General features: G+C 40.9%; 1 protein-coding gene across 1 annotated transcript in view; it reads left to right on the plus strand.

Annotated features, from left to right (window-relative positions):
• Positions 1 to 616: 616 nt before the first annotated feature.
• LOC147305772 (monocarboxylate transporter 1-like) overlaps positions 617 to 12,665 on the plus strand; it is a 32,184-nt gene continuing 20,135 nt past the window's right edge. The window contains exon 1 of the mRNA XM_086278697.1: positions 617 to 788. The gene's annotated coding sequence lies outside the window, so the exon portion shown is untranslated. The remainder of the gene's footprint in view (positions 789 to 12,665) is intronic.

A 12,665-nucleotide genomic window follows, 5' to 3' on the forward strand; every position in this document is an offset into this window, starting at 1 on the left:
TATCATTTAATTGCACCACTTTTTCTAATTATGAGGGTTAAATGCGCAGTTACACTTCTTTACACTGACACAAACGACAAGTTTCACCAGTCCAGTCCAGTTAAGATCAAAGTGTGGCCCATTACGTAAAGTCAGTTTGACATTCATGCTCTATTGAATTTAAGCTAGATTTAATTTTGACTTGGGGTTGAAGCATAGGTAGATACTGGCATGTCTGAGTAATATAAATTGTACTGTTAGAGACAGCCTGCTGGATATTGCAGTGTTTCTGCTAATCAATATGGTTTTAGGATATGAGGTGATGGATATAAAAAGTATTTAGGCTGCTACTCGAGACAAAGATCTCAAGCATCTCTCAATATTTCAAACCTAAACCAAATAAAACTGTAAGTAAATAGAGGCTCAGTAGAGTGACTCCATTTGGTTTCCATTCATTTCTTCTGTAAAATTAGGCGCATAAAGCACGTAGTGTGACGTGTTAGACTTCATCTTTACAAAGCAACGTCCGTTCTCCGTTGAAGTCACATATGGTTCCCGCTAGGCCCCGCCTCATAGTCGCACGTGCACGTTTTCAGCTTCCCCTTACTGCGACTATGAGATTCTTTCACATGCGCATGCGCTACGGTTATAACGCCATCACCATCCCGTAACTCCTCTCAGTCTGAGGTCTGTGGTACCCGGAGGTGGTACCGTAGCAACGTGTCGCTGTACTCCACAACAAAAGGGACACCGGGGGCCACTCGAGCTCAACCGAGCTTCCAGCGGACGCAGCCGAAGAACCTTCCGCGGTGAGTGAGCGGGACCGAGAATCCCAACGTGGCGCGTTGAGGCAAAAGATCCGCTTTTTATAGTTTTAAATCACAATTTGGGCTCAACGGCTAAAGCTGCATTAAATTAGCTTGCTCTGCTTCTCGGTTAGCCGCCTCATGTGTGAGCCACTTTCATCCCACCTAGTTCCGCTGTCGTTGTTTAGTCCGTTTACTACGACAAGGCGCACATGATTGAAGCTAAGTGGCCTTATAGGACGCTCTGAAGCGACGTGGTTTCATTTACCGTGGCGTGATGCTGACTTGCCGCTATTTTTACATCCACATGTGAAGGCAATGTGGATGTTTAAAAAAAAAAAAAAAGTTTTGTGGCACAAACACGTGAAGGGCCTCACATCTCATCTGCTGGAGAGGTTTGTCGAAGCCGCATAAAAAGGAATTTTAGTAGTTTCTGTGACTTTACCAGAACAGTCATACAGAAAGTCAGTGTGATGTCAATTTTGTCATTTTCCATCTCATTGTGTTGACCGAGAGTCCTCTCCCTCGTTTCCTATTGTGGTTTTCCACGGACGTTTCACTCTTCTAGTGATTTCACCCCTTCCCCCAGGGACCTTTGGGTCCCTAGCGTGCCCCCATCCACCCACAGGTCCAGTTCACTTAATTCGGTTGGCACGTCCCCACAAAGTGTTTTTCCTGGCTTAAAATGGAGCTCTTGAAAGCTTGACTAGGCATGATTAGTCTGTATTGTTTTAAGGAAATGAGTTTTTGTTATCATGCCAGTCATTTGATAAGCAAAATGTATTTTATTACTTTGGAAAGTGAGTGAAGAGTTCAGAAAGTGAACAAAATCTCTTGACTGTTGTCTGTTTGGGGGGGAGATGCCACAATTTCCAGAGACGCCATGCCAGTGCCAAGGCTGAAACTTCTTCCACTGCCTCTTATTCGAAAATGTCAGCACCATCGTCCCACCCATGTCAGTGACTATTAAAAGTCACCGCTGCAAGAAATTCAGAAGTGAGATTCAGCCTGCATATCCTGACCACTGTGGTCGTTTCCCCATGGAAAACTACTCTTAAATTTTCTGTGTAGTGCTCGTAGGTGGTGTAAAGCCTGGATACAGATGATGTGCCATCACAGAAATGGTTTCTGAAGTCATGTTATATAGCATGGACCCAAGCTTTTTTTTTTTTTTTTTTTTTTTTGCTTTTTTTTACGCCATCCACATCTTAGTGTTTTGAAACTGGATGTGATGAGCAAGAGAGTCTGTCTGGGAACAGTACATTTGTTGGCTAACAGCCAGTGATGGACAAATCTAAACCAGTGAACATACTCTGGATAATCCTAGTTTCTAACTCTTAATGTCTTAATGTTTTATTCTGTATGACCTGAAACTTGCGACTGAGTCCATAAAATGACCAGTAAAGAGTTCAGAAGTCAGATTAAAAGGGCTCATAAAAGTTCTTATGTATAACAATAGTCTTTTAGCAGTCACAAGTGTTGCTCCATGCTAGCAATTAAACAGAAGTCAGGTTTGAGAAATTGCCCTATTTTCTTCACATTTTCAACCGAAAGCTACGTCGAGCTTTTGTGGTCAATGGCTTCATCTGGCCCAGTGTAATAAGAATTGGATTATTAGTTACTAGATTTGATATTACTGGCTGATAACACTGTTTCCAAGCATCCAAATATGATAAAGTCTCTGTTTTTGGTGTCGTGTTAGTTTGTTTCTGCATTTCAAAAAGCTCAGTCCAGTTCTCAGATTACACAGAAAGCAATGATGCAACAGCTTGAAAATATGTGAGCAGAGGGGAGAAAAAGAATCAAATCATCCCTGTTGTTTAAAAAGGTCTAATGGCAACATAGAAATTGCATCTTAGGTGTGATTTCCAGTATGTTGCATCTGACTGCAGGCGAACGTGTTATCTCACTCAATGAGTTTCACATGCTGACCCTCTCAGGGTCACGGGTGAATGGAAAGATCGCATGACAGCCACATGCAAAGGGATCCCATGCAACCCTTATTGTCCCCAAACAGCCAGAACTGTTTATTAATAGGTGTGTAACCAGGGCATGTTCTCAAGCTGTGGTGCATAAAATGAGTGATTGCTGTGTCATTTTCCACTTGCGGTGACAAGGTGACCCCTACAAGGATAAACACTGCACTGGATTTATGTTTCTTTGTAGCTACTGAGTGCTGGTGGCTGTCCTCTGAACTCTGGCCTCCCTAGTGGACTGACAGTTAAACAGCTGAACATCTCCCCCTGGGTTTCAGGAAAACACAATTTGTAGCTGACAGAAGTTATTGAAACAGGTTTTTTTTTTTTTGGTTTTTTTAAGTCCCTTCTATATTTTGAAAGGAAGATGTCTTAAAGTTGAAATCTGAGTGTCTGCTCATATTTAACATTTAAACTTCCTGTAAGTACTATCCACACTAGTCAGAATGATTATTTACTGTGAATAATTGTCACAGTACTAGATTAAAATTTCTCACAGAAATATATCCACCATTGGAGGAGAAAGTGTAGATACTACATAGACTTTTCAGCTTTTTTATTTTTAATTTTTTAATTTAATTTAATTTTTTTTTAAGCACATTTACCAGGTACCTACCTGCTGTTCGTATGTTTTGTTTCAGCTGACAGGGAGAGTGGCCTTAAGAAGGTCTGTAAATGGATGTACATTCCAGGTTTATTTTGTAAACAACAGTCCCTATTTCAATGGAAATCAAGAACATGGGTACGCTTTAGGGCGGGGCTAGCAAAGTTGTTACTCTACAATTGTGCACTTTTGTTACTTCCAGTTTCAAAACACCAAGGTGTTAACATCCCATTGTGAAGGGCCTCGGCTTGAGGTTTCACAACAGGAGTTCACTAACCATATTACCATTTATACAAAGCCTACAAGCTAAAATGGCTAGTTTCAGACTGAGTGGCTGCACCAAGGCACAGTTTAAGATAAATAAGGATTACTTTGAATTGTGCAGTTATTTTTAATAGAGGCACAAGAATAAAATATGGAGCTTGAAACCAGCAGAACAGGTCCTGCTTAAACCTGTTTGCTGATTAGACTTAATAATAGTGACATACTGTTCTCCTTGTGCAACTGGAAATGAGCCCAGTAGGTACATTTGAAATCAAATTAATGTGGTTAAAAGTTCGTTGCCAAAATGCACCATGGGTGTCACAGATTCCCCTCTTCAACTATGTACGCAAGCCCACAGCTTTAACCGGACATTTCATAAGCCCAAAGTTAATCATTTGCACTAAATATTAAACTAACACTTTGCTCCAGCTGTGAGTTCTCTTATCTGTGGGGGGCCAAAAATGATACTAAATTTGACTTTGTGGACCCGGAGCTCAAATATATCTTCCCACTGAACACCTTATTAAAACAAGTTCACTTGTTCACTTTCTTTCTTGGTTGTATTCCTGTTTAAAAACACACATAGCATTTATTGGAAGATTTCCAGGTCTTCCCAGTGTGGTTTTTGTGTTACAGACATGTTCTAGCACTCAGGTATTGCCGGTAAGGTGAGCACGTAGTCAGCAGTACTTCATTATTAAATCTTTGTTGCAGGTAATCTTTATTGTTAGGACTGATCAATTCTGAGGATATGACAGCCAAATTTCAAAAACTGCAACACTCAAGTGCATCTTTGTCTTTGTGATTGTTGGCAGGTATCCAGTGTGTTAATACCAGAAGTCGTTGGTTACAGACTGCATTGTTTTGGTTGGAGAAGACACCCAGTATCTATCACCTGAATCAACCTGGGTTGGTTTAGGCGGATCTTTTGGAGCAATAGATAGTAAATGTAGTGTGGTACTCTCATTTATAGCTTTGAGCTATTTTACACTGGCACCACAGCTCTCAACCTTATAGACATTAACCAGAGCAGCAGGACGTGAGAACAGAAATCTCTTAATTTGTCAGGTTGGACTTTAAATAGTCTTGACCATGTCATCTCCCCCATAGAATAGAATGCCTTTTATTGTCACTATACAGTTGTACAATGAGATACAGAGTCTGTGTAATTAGTCCATATGAAAGTTGAGCAGGTAATTGTATAGGGAATTCACACCGGATCGTCTTCCTGTTCCCTTAACCCAAGCAGCACCACATGATGGAGGGGACAAACTGTTTTCATGTGGTGAAAGGCAAGTCTGCCTGCCTGCACGTGACAAGTTCTCCACATGTTAGAAACCACAAGTTTGACAATGTCCTCAAGTGATTCTCCTGACATGGACATAGTTCATGCGTGCAAATGACTTATGTAAAGCAAGTGGGATAATATTTTAAAAAGGTGTCACAGTGACTACATAAATGCAGTGGAAAGGTCCAGTTTAGTGACTGCAGGTCAGGTGTGTCAGGTAACCTGTCAGTCACAGCAGCCACACCCGTAATTCCCTTATCCAAATGGATGAATTATTAATTCACCCCAATTAATGATAAGCGATTAAGTGATCAGATGGGAGGGAAAACATTTTCCCTCCCATCTAATAATCCAAATCTGTAATTTTGGCCTTTCAGCTTGTTTGAATAAATAAAAAGTCCTGTTTAAATATTTAAAACTTGGCCTTAGAAAAAATCCATATTTTATTTTCTCCAATAAACGGGTCAGTTAAGCAGATACTCCACAACAAAGAGGAATCCTGTAATGCGAGTATCTGAATGCTATAATAGTATTTGACACTGGTCATGGTTTGAGTACGTGCATTTACACCTGCACGAGCTTTACGTGAGCATCGCTGGACTCCAGGCTAGAACATTTGCGTGTGGCAGCTGATTGTCCTCGATCAGGCCTACGTGCATGTGTACATGCACAGGCTTTGCATGCAAGAGTATAAGGATTTATGTGTACGTGAGTTTCTGAAATGCACAATGGGGCCACATTAACAGCAGTGGGGTTTAAGTGCTAATCACTGCAAGCTGGTAAACATCACACTGCAGTTATTTTGACTAGTAATATTGTTTGGTGTAATGATCAGAAAAATGGGTTCAGTTGGTTTATATAAAATCAAGTCTTAACTGAAAAGATCATCTTGTGTCATCTAAAGTAATTTTTCTGCTGTTCCAAGATATTAAAATCCAATCGAAAGTGAGAGTTCAAAACTTACGTTGTCTTATGTTCAGTCATGGGGTTAAGGAAGTCCTGAGTCATCATGATGCTGTAAAATTGCACACTCACTCCTCCCGTTGTCTTATGTTCAGTCATGGGGTTAAGGAATTCCTGAGTCATCATGATGCTGTAAAATTGCACACTCACTCCTCCCTGGTTAACCCTCTTCTCTCTCTTCCTTCCCTTGCTTCCTGTCACCAGTTTTCAGTGAGTGGCTGCAGTATCTTGTCTTTCATTTGGGAAATTAAGTAGGCCTGGTATTTTTAATCTCAGTGCTGATAGTGTTTGTCCTGCAGTCGAACCCTCTAAAGGTTGGTCATTAATCTCAGTACAAGGGCACATTGTATAAATCCAGCCTCAGTTTGATTTATTGTCAGACTTTTGTAACCTTTCACTTGCTGTACCCACTTATTTATTCTCAGTCTGTTGGATTTCAGGTAACCCCATCCCCTCTACACTCTGAGAGAAGCATTGTTAGTGGGGATGAATGGCCTCATTGATGGTTCCTTCAGGACCTGTCCTGCTTTACTGGCGCACACAAACACCTAACTGGGCTTCAGCACAGCTCAGTAGGACCTCAGGGGAAAAGGTAGCATTATTCCGTTCCCACTGGTGAAGCCTGTTTCACATTAACAGCAGTCCGTAAACTTCACATCTCACTTCTTTCTGTCTGGGTGACATGATATCTGATGCTGGTTTGGTCTGTGACGTATAAAACGAACGTTTCTAACCGGTGATGCACATGTAGTTGGGTTTTTGCAATACATGAAGTGAGAATTTGTTTTTGTAGCAAGCCTCTTATTCGCACACTGCACATTTGCACTTGTGCTGTAGGGCAGCAGAGGTACACAGAAGTGCAAACCAAACGTTTCAATGCCCACCTGTATTCATATCTGCAGAAACACGTCTGGAATGCCTACAAAAACAAATAAACAAAAAAAACCCAGTTTTGCTTAGGAATAAGATCCACTGGCATAACCTTCATCCATGTCATTGTCAGATAATTCTACACAATCCAACAAACAATCTTGTGTCCTCCAATTCAGGTCCAGGAATCTTTTGAAGTGGATAAAACTGGAAAAAAAGAGAAATCTCTTCTTTCTGAAGGGATTTTTGGTTTCCAGGTACCCTTAAACAAACTTGGAGCCATCATAAGATGGGTAGCTCTCACAGTAACTTCTCCAGGCAGCTTTAGGTCTTTATTTTTTACTCAAGGCCTTTGATGTGCACTACTATGTAGTAGCTTTTTCTTTTTTCTAACTGATTTTTGTGTGTAGTCCTTTTTGGTTGACAGAACATCCCACGGTACAGTGTACTTGTTTTCTGGGAATCTTTCGGTAAGAGCATGCAAGATTCACCTCGAGCAGCTTTTTTTGATTCATGTATGGGAAGCGCATCTGTAACTGGAAGGTCGCCGGTTCGATCCCCAGGCTCTCTGTCCTGGTTGTTGTGTCCTTGGGCAAGACACTTTACCCTACTGCCTACTGGGGGCCGATATGGCAGCCTCGCTTCTATCAGTCTGCCCCAGGGCAGCTGTGGCTACAACCGTAGCTTGCCTCCACCAGTGTGTGAATGCGAGAGTGAATGAATAGTGGCATTGTAAAGCGCTTTGGGTGCCTTGAAAAGCGCTATATAAATCCAATCTGTTGTTATTATTATTATTATACTATACTATAGGGCTGCACGATTAATCGTTAGAAAATCGCTATCTCGATTCATACTTATGTGCGATCTCATTTCCAAATGACAACGATTATAAAAATAGAAAAAAAAAGACTACGATTGTACCGCATTTAGGGCTGCCACAAACGATTATTTTGATAGTCGACTAGTCACCGATTATTTTTGCGATTAGTCGACTAATCAGATCATCATCCATTGGACGTACGGCGTACAGCTTATTGCACCAGCAGCATCTGGTCTTATATAACTATCATTAGCTTACAGCTTGAAGTGTTTGTGCTAACTAAAAATAAAGACAAGATGGTAGTTTATTAATTTTTAATGAAATTTGCAGATTGTTTCGGTGAAGTTTAATAAACTCCTTGCTTTCTAAAATATAACAGGACACCGGAGTATATTATCCAGCGTCTCAAACTTCTGATGATCAGCTGTCTGCTTGAAGTTTATTTAGCTGTGCAAAAACTATAACTTTAATCTCAGACAAACCGATTTACTCAGGAACAAATAAAATACTAAAGAAAGCCAAACAATAACATTTTAAGTTATCTAAGTGACTTATATATCATGTTTAACCTGAGTAGCGAAAGACAGTGGTGGGTTTGAAAACGATTTGCCGGGAGTCCGGTGTTCTCACGGCTCTAGTTAGCCTTGCCCCCGCCTAGCTAACGAGCTAGTGGGTAACAGACGCCTCCGAAAACGTCGGAGAGCCTTTGAAAATATGTGGTGTCTTGATAAACTGAGCAGATATTTGAGGTTTACACAGCTACATTCTCGCCTGAAAATATGTTAAACGTTTATTTTGTGACCCAGAAAGAATAATAAGAGTAAAGTTAAAACTAACTAGCTGCCGCCATTGTTGACAACTGCGCTGGGCTGCGCTATGAATTCTGGGACACAGCTTCTTCTTCTTCGGGGTTTAACGGCAGCTGGCATCCTTGTACATGCAGTGCTGCCATCTTCTGTTTCAGTCCGTTATTACACCCTTAAATCCTACTACTCATTCCTGCGTCCTTTGTGATCTTACAAAGCTTCAAACGATGCGTCGACTATTAAATTAGTCGTCGACGATTTTAATAGTCGACATAATCGTGACTAGTCGACTAATCGTGGCAGCCCTAACCGCATTTTGATCCGGGACGTAATCTGCATGAAATCAAGCGCTCACTCTTCCTGCTCAACAAATGACAAGGGCGGAGCCTTATACCACGTGATACAGAAGCTGTGCCGTGTGATGCTAAAATTAGCAGGGAAAAAACAACGGAGAGCACGTCAGGGATGACGAGAAAGTGACAGGAGAAAATCCGTCCCGGTCAACCACCCAAACATCAATAACGGGAACCTTATACAGCGCTTCCCTATACACGTCGAACTCCCGCAGGCACAAAGAAATTACGGAGGCTATCACTTATCACCTGACCAAAGATATGGCTCCCATCAACACTGTGCAAAACGAGGGATTTAGGAGAATGATCAACACCCTAGACAAACGCTACACAGTGCCGCCCCGCAACTATTGTTGCACTACCTGCTCTATACACGCAGCGTCGAGCAACGGTGGAGACGGAATTTCAAGCAGTACAACATTTTACGGCAACAACAAAACGTGAGACATTTGTTGTTTTTATGTTTATTTATTGTTTTTATGTTCAGTCTCAACTGTTACGAAGTTGATGTGCAGTTAATAAGTGCAATAAATATTTATACTGGAAAGGAAAATCGTGAGAATCGTGATCTCAATTCTAAGCCAAAAAATCGTGATTCTCATTTTATGCAAACCGTGCAGCCCTACTATACTATACTACTAATGAAAAAGGGGTAGTTTAAAAAACACGTTCTTTTTAGTTTCCTGTCAGGAAGTTTACACCCATATCAAACACTCTGAAGACACAGAGCAGTAATGAGGTTGATTACTACAATTAAGGCTAGTAACAGTCAAGGCTATTTGTATATGATACGAACAAAGTTTGTAATGGGGCAACTGTTTTGCATGGACCAAATTATTCAAAGTTTGCTTAGCTTGCTGTTGGTCTACAGAGCATCACTGTTCAGAAAATGTCACATTTCCTGGAGAAATTGAAAGTAATGTGTCTTAGTCTTGGTATGGTTAGTATGGTGCTAAAATGGGATCCAGTATGCAGAAAGAAACATTATATGTTGTTATAAGCTGTTCCCTTTCCAAGTGTAATTGAGAAGCTGGCGTGTTCAAGCCAGATCTGGCCTCTGATGACCTTTCTGTCCCAAGTACATAAGGTAACCCACGGTCACGCAAGGCTATGTACAGTACAAAGAACAAAATACAGATTAACTTGCTTTAAAAAGCTTCTTTTTATTAGCTTCAGTTACCAAAGACTGAATTGCAGATATTGCTCTCCTGATCTGCGACAGCTTTCATTCATGCTTGAAGGCATTAAAAAAGGGAACATGGCTTATTGTAACATCCTGTGTTTTGATCTGTTTTTCCAGTTATCAAATTGCAGCTGTGCAACTATTTCACTTTGTTTCCGTGAATAGAAAAATCAACGCATTGTGTAAGTATTGATTTACTCATAGGTATAATAAAGATTCACAGATCCCGATCAGTTTTAAGACCCTGACTTTTGGCATCTGTCAGTGTTTTAATGACATTTCAGCGTTAAATGAACTCTACTGGATTTTAATTCATAAGCGAGAGGGAAGGAAATATGTACTTAAAAAGAGGCTAGTCTTCCAAGAACTCATTATGTTTAAGTGTAGTAAAACCTTCCCAACAAGTGTAAAGGAACATGGTGAGTAGGGCTGCCACAAACGATTATTTTGATAGTCGACTAGTCACCGATTATTTTTGCGATTAGTCGACTAATCAGATCATCATCCATTAGACGTAAAACTACAGCTTATTGCACCAGCAGCATCTGCTCTTATATAACTATCATTAGCTTACAGCTTTAAGTGTTTAAGGTCTGTGCTAACTAAAAATAAAGACAAGATGATAGTTTATTAAATTTTAATGAAATTTGCAGATTGTTTCGGTGAAGTTTAATAAACTCCTTGCTATCTAGAATATAACAGGACATTGGAGTATATTCTGGAGCATCTCACACTTCTGATAATCAGCTGTCTGCTTGACGTTTATTCAGCTGTGTAAAAACTATAACTTTAATCTCAGACAAACTGATTTACTCAGGAACAAATAAAATACTAAAAAAAAAAGCCAAACAATAATATTTTAAGTTATCTAAGTGACTCATATATATTTAACCTGAGTAGCGAAAGACAGCGGTGGGTTTGAAAACGATTTGCGGGGAGTCCGGTGTTCTCACAGCGCTAGTGAGCCTAGCCCCCGGCTCGCTAACGAGCTAGCGGGTAACAGATGTCTCCGAAAACGTCGGAGCGCTTTTGAAAATATGTGGTGTCCTGATAAACTGAGCAGATATTTGAAGTTTACACAGCTACATTCTCGCCTGAAAATATGTTAAACGTTTATTTTGTGACCCAGAAAGAATAATAAGAGTAACATTAAAACTAACTAGCTGCCGCCATTGTTGGAAACTGCGCTGGGCCGCGCTATGAATTCTGGGACACAGCTGCTTCTTCTTCTTCTTCTTCGGGGTTTAACGGTAGCTGACATCCTTGTACATGCAATGCTGCCATCTTCTGTTTCAGTCCGTTATTACACTCTTAAATCCTGCCACTTATTCCTGCGTCTTTTGTGATCGTACAAAGTTTCAAACGACGCGTCGACTATTAAATCAGTCGTCGACGATTTTGATAGTCGACGTAATCGTGACTAGTCGACAAATCGTGGCAGCCCTAATGGTGAGTGAGCGGCAGAAAGGAAGCGCGGCGTCTGTGGAGCTTTTCATCAGATGTCATCTTGACCACAGTTGGTGGTTAAGTCCATTTCAAACATCCATCAAACTGCTGACCCTTTCCTTTTAGCTTTCTTTGCGATGTTTGCTCTCGGTCTAGCAGTTAGTGTCACATTTTCCTGTAAATGATGAGGATCATAAATGAGCCTGATGGGACTATTTCATCAGCCTCAAATAGAAACATCCACAAGTTGGAGTGAAGAGGAAACTCTGGGTGGTGGGGGACACTTAAAATGCACACAGTGCAGTTTGATTTGTCAGTAATAAAGGAAGATTGGGTGCAGTGTCATCACATTCCTCCTCAGCACAGGAAGGCAGTGGTGCAACTCATGTCAGGACCCCACTGCTTAGCTTATCGCTGACTCAGTAACAATTGATGGGACTTTTATGCCCCCCTTTTTTTCTTTTTGTTTTTTGTTATGGTGATTGGAACATTACATTTAGGCTTTTTTCCCTTATGAAATTGCACTTAAGTGCAGCACATCAAAGGTTGACTTTGACTTGCGGTACAGTGCAAGTGTTTGCACAAGCATGTGAGAACTCTGCATGGTGAGGTCACTGAAAGTGGACTTGGGTAACAACTCCTTGAGCAACATGAAGACCTGACTGCTGTTGCCAGGCTTACTTTGTGGCCCCTGGATGACTTACAGTTGGCTTTCTTGAAGGTCATGATACATTAAAGGCCAGAGCCAAAGTATCTGAGCTACTGACATTTAGTTGGCCTAATCTGGACCTCCTTCAAAATTGAATGTTTTCTAATGAATAAATACAAGTACACGGAGATACTCTGAAAGTGTGTGTGTGTGTGTGTGTGTGTGTGTGTGTGTGTGTGTGTGTGTGTGTGTGTGTGTGTGTGTGTGTGTGTGTGAGAGAGAGAGAGAGAGAGAACCAAAGTCTACGACAGAAGATCCGACCAGGCATGCAGTGTAGACCAGCCAGCTTGGAGTAAATGTTATTTAATGGCCATTAGGGTTCATGTTGAGGTCTCAGCTGTGTGTGTTTGGCAGCTCTGTAGTTGTTAATGTCAGGAGTCTGAAACCGTCAGAACAGGCATGTAAAGAGGAAGTAGAACTGCCTTGTTTGCTCTTCACCGTTTAACAAGCCTGTCTCAGTAATTGCTTTTAAAATTGTCAGAAACTTCCCATAATTAGCTGTAAATCCACTGATGTTTTTGCAACATTGCTTCAACCCTTGTGGCCTAAATATTGAGAGAACTGAACTGTCTTGGTACATCATGACTCAGTCTAGAGT

The sequence above is a fragment of the Aulonocara sp. 'chitande type north' Nkhata Bay genome, linkage group LG20 (assembly GCF_057382095.1).
Source record: "Aulonocara sp. 'chitande type north' Nkhata Bay isolate Kocher_YH1m ecotype deep benthic linkage group LG20, A_spYH_male_GT1.1, whole genome shotgun sequence".
NCBI classification, from domain to species: Eukaryota; Metazoa; Chordata; class Actinopteri; order Cichliformes; family Cichlidae; genus Aulonocara; species Aulonocara sp. 'chitande type north' Nkhata Bay.